This window comes from Aquarana catesbeiana, linkage group LG04 (genome assembly GCF_042186555.1).
Source record: "Aquarana catesbeiana isolate 2022-GZ linkage group LG04, ASM4218655v1, whole genome shotgun sequence".
Taxonomy (NCBI): Eukaryota; Metazoa; Chordata; class Amphibia; order Anura; family Ranidae; genus Aquarana; species Aquarana catesbeiana.
The window spans coordinates 266,977,492-266,982,479 of record NC_133327.1 but is presented as its reverse complement, the minus strand read 5'-3'; positions in this window follow the sequence as shown (position 1 = coordinate 266,982,479).

Sequence of the window (4,988 nt, the reverse complement as noted above, 5' to 3'; positions counted from 1 at the left end):
TGCCAAGGTCATTAAGAATAATAGAAGTAGGCTAAAATAAATGAAATAAAATGTAGAAATAAAGATATAATTTTACACGTTGACCATATATACGCTTTAATGTTATCTTTTTATTTAGGCAACACTACAACTTTTTGTGCACTTGTTTTGCTGTTTGCTACAAAGTTTGATGTGTCTTCAAATTTCACATTTTGGGGCATTTTCTCGTTACCCCTGAAATGTTATAAATACCTGTGTTCACGTCAGACTTCCATCAGATTTCCTAAAAAAGTAATAATAGGCAGAGGCCACTGATACACTACCACAGTCACAAGACCTCTACATGTCTCAAAAACCAAGAAGGAATTGCATCATCATTGTTCCTGCCATTAAGTAAGATCACTTGTAGTCACTAGAAGGTTCAGTACATGGTCTACAATTCCATTGTCTCAGTGTACCTCAAATACTCGATAATCATATATACACTATATTGTCAAAAGGATCGGGATGCCTGCCTTTACATGCACATGAACTTTAAAGGCATCCCAGTCTTAGTCTGTAGGGTTCAATATTGATTTGGCCCACCCTTTGCAGCTATAACAGCTTCAACACTTCTGGGAAGGCTGTCCACAAGGTTTAGGAGTTGTCTATGGGAATGTTTGACCATTCTTCCAGAAGCACATTTGTGAGGTCAGGCACTGATGTTGGACAAGAAGGCCTGGCTCGCAGTCTCCGCTCTAATTCATTCCAAAGGTGTTCTATTGGGTTGAGGTCAGGACTCTGTGCAGGCCAGTCAATTTCCTCCACCCCAAACTCACTCATCCATGTCTTTATGGACTTTGCTTTGAAGCTGTTATAGCTGTAAAGGGTGGGCCATCTCAATATTGAACCCTACGGGCTAATACTGGGATGCCAATAAAGTGCATGAAAAGGCAGGCGTCTCAATACTTTTGACAATATAGTGTAGTTACAACTTCCACACCATGTCTAGTATTAAAAACTCAGTCTCTTGTGAGCTGCTCAGCCTATTTTATTAACAATGTGACATTTTCTGCAGACTGAACAATTTCTGCACTTGGCCTATTATATGTGGCAGAACTGCCAGGACATAAAGTTAATTGTTCCTTCGGGCCTTGCAAAATGTGGTCATGTACACAAATGAAACATGTGGGACAGTGTGAATTACATACCAGGGCTGAGATCTAGTCCCAGTCCATCTGACGGGAAGAACCTGGCAGAGCCTGAACCTTATTCTTTCTGGGTCTGTTCTTTATCTTTTTTTCTGTGGACTTATTGGGGTTGATTACTAAAGGCAAATAAGCTGTTCATTTTGCAATGGAACCTTCCACTAACTTAGTGAATAAGGTGATGCTCTGCTGATTCCCATTATACAATCATGTGCAAGCAAATATACTATTTTTTAATTTCCCTTGCACATGATTGGATATTCGTTGCACTAAAGGAGAATGCTCTTGTTACGTGAATAGCCTTTTGCCTTTAGTAAATCAACCCCATTATGTGATGTAGCACCCAGATGTTTAAGCAGAGTTGCTATCAAATTTAGTTGCCTTGGCCAATTGTTAGGAGATCAATTGATTGCTCTATAAATCTGGACTAGTTGCATCCTTTCTCTTCTGTCACTAGGTGGCACTATGCTAGTGGCATTAGATAAGACAGGGGCTTTGCAAGCTCAGCCATGAATGGATGGGGTGTCTCAGCCAATGGCCAGGGATTTTCTTTGGTCCCTGCTGGGAGAGCATATTTATTTGGGTGGAGTCAGGTGATTGGGGTTCTGTGCCACCTGGACAGCTCTCTGGGTGGATATGTGTTATGCTGCCCCAGGCTGCTAGGCCGTAAGCCTGAGGCCTATCCTGAGGACATCTGGCTGCTAGGCTGTCTGAGGGCCTATCCAGAAGCAGGAGAGCAGCGTAGGGTTGGGACTACTGGCTTGTAGTCCAATCAGAAGTTGCGGTTCAGCCAAACGTGGAACCAGCTGTGGTCAGAGGTAGAAGGGGAAGCTGTCACCACTAAGGGGCCATCCACCTTACCAGAGACCACTGTGAGTAAGCTGAAGCCAGTACCTGAGCAGTCTTCTCACCAAACGGGGACGGTGAAGAAGTGGGAAAACTTCACCAAGTACTAAGCCAGGGACCCACAGAACAGCAGAGGTAACGCTTACGGAGCATCAGTGGGTGCCAAACCAGGGACCTAGCGGGTCAGCAGGGGTGACGCTTGAAGAGTATCTGTGAGTGTCAAGCCAGGGACCCAGCAGGGAAGCGGGGGTGACACTTGTACAAGTGGAAGAGCTCAGGGTAATCCAGTGGCTATTGGATCGGAAGACTAGCAGTTCATTGAGCGAAGATCCACAGTGAGTGATTGTGGAGTAAGCGGAGAACTGTTTACATAGTTACATAGTTGGTAAGGTTTAATAAAGACACCAGTCCATCCTGAGTGAGTGTGGTTGCGTGTATACAATTGTCCCTATCCCTGTACATTGTGTCTCATTAAGATGCTCATCTATTATTATTATTTTTATTCAAGGTACCCATATAGCACCGTCAAATTACACAGTGCTTCACACATACATCGCACGCTCACATCGGTCCCTACCCTCAAGGAGCCCACAATCCAACATCCCCAACCCACACCCATATACCAGGGTCAATTTTGGACAGAAGCCAATTAACCTACCAGCATATCTTTGGAGTGTGGGAAGAAACCCATGAAGGCACAGGGAGAAAATGCAAACTCCAGGCAGGTAGTGTCTTGGTTGAGATTTGAACCAGCGACCCTTTTTACTGCTAGGCGAGAGTACTACCCACTACATCACTGTGCCGCCAATAGTTTGTGTTGCCAATAGTTGAATACAATTACCGTTAACTGCTACAAGATTGTTGCCATAGGAGACAGCGGTCCTATACAGAAATGGTGTCCGGCTGGAGGCCTTCACCTGTATAGCTGTCTACCTATAGAAGTCTCGGAGTATGCCAATTATCATTACATCTATCTAAGGGTGTACTGGCTCTCTCCCCCCAGTTCTGTGGAAGAGACAATAAATCTCTTTGCATTCAGTTAGTGTCTGGCACCCACCAATTCATCCTGCATTACACACACCATGTCTTGTAACCCACTCTACACAGAAGGATGTCAGCTGTCCCTAACTCTGGAGGTCACCATTAGGCCTCAGGGGCCCCGGGACTTTGCTACAGTTACTTTCTGTGACTTTTTCCTGTCAAATCCAGTACTAACCTGTCCTTGCATGTGAATTGTTCCAGCAGTCTCTGATAGTATTTACAGACATTCCACAAGGAAACATGCATTTATCAGTATGACCTGCATTGCATAAAAGTGAGAAAAAAAAAGCTGGTACTGGTATGCCCCGTACACACGATCGGACATTGATTGGACATTCCGACAACAAAATCCATGGATTTTTTCCGACAGATGTTGGCTCAAACTTGTTTTGCATACACACGGTCGCACAAAGTTGTCGGAATTTCCGATTGCCAAGAACGCGGTCACGTACACCACGTACGACGAGACTATAAAAGGGCAGTTCAGAACCAAGCGCGGCACCCTTTGGGCTCCTTTTGCTAATCTCGTGTTAGTAAAAGTTTGGTGAGAGACAATTCACACTTTTTCAGACTCGTGGTTTTCAGATCGTTTTCTGCTGTTCAGTTTGTGCTTGTGGGTTTGTATCTGGTCTTCAGTGCGTGCAGTGAGTACAATTGACTTGTCATTGTGTTCATGTTCGTTTGTTACTGATTTTCAGGTCGCTCTTCACAGGCCTTGTTGTTCTTCAGTGCGTTCTGTTACTGCATTCTGAGCAGCCGACCGTTTTCTAGTCATGTTGCGTATACGTACTCCTCGTAGAGTTCGTGCTGGTGCTGGGGCTTGGTGTTGGGGTCCTTACCATGAGTCCATGAACAGGGTGGGGAGGAGTTAATGGACCAAGAATTGGTTGCTCCAGCGTGACCAGTTCTGTCATATGCCTTTGCTCCGTGAGATCCGTGAGAATAATCCTGATGATTTCAGGAACTTTCTCCGGATGACGGACCCCGTATTTCATCGTTTGTTGGCTTTGCTGACCCCCTATATCAGCAGGCAGGATACTTGCATGAGGCAAGCCATCACTCCAGAGCAGAGGCTAGTCGCCACCCTGCGGTACTTGGCAACGGGGAGAAGTCTGCAGGACCTCAAGTTCTTGACAGGCATCTCTCCCCAGGCTCTGGGGATCATTATCCCAGAGACCTGTTCTGCCATCATCCAGGTCCTGCAGAAGGACTATATTAAGGTAAGATGTTTATCCTTTAACATCACATTTTATTGTATAGGATGTTTGTTAATATATTGTATTTCTTTCCTTATTCCCTAATTACCATGATTGTAATATGCTGTGAATGTCCCCTTTGTCCTCATGCATGCTGGATTTTTATGTAATTTATTTTTGGCCTTCATACATATTTGCCTTCACTAACCTCCCCAGCATGCTCTCCTGGGCCTATATTCACCTTGTGTAGTCACTTAACAATGTATTTAGTCAGATCCATAGTAGTGCTTTACCCTAAATACCCCCTAAAATGTGTAAAATAGTGATGTGTGCTTTAAATTCAGGCAGAGTGCCAGAGGCTTTTTTTTTGGTCTCCCAAAATCTTTTTTAACCCTCCCTCCCCCCAACTGGTAACTCAGCTGATACCAATCCTCTATCTGCTGACTTTGCCAAACCCATACACACTATACCCTCCTCTTTTGTGCTCAGATTTATGGATGAATTCCCCAAAGCATGTAGTGCAAGGGCCTGCCTGAACACTTTCAAATGATACCGTTTCAAGTTTTTGTCTCCTATTGTTATCTTGATAGGTAATAGCAGAATGTAAAAATGCGCTAAAATGTGTACAGTGTGTATTTATATCTTTGTATTATGACACTTCAGTGGGCTGCCAATAGTGTAAGTAAGGAGGGGCTGGCCAAAGTAATACACATTATTTAGGCATTAATCTCTCAATGAA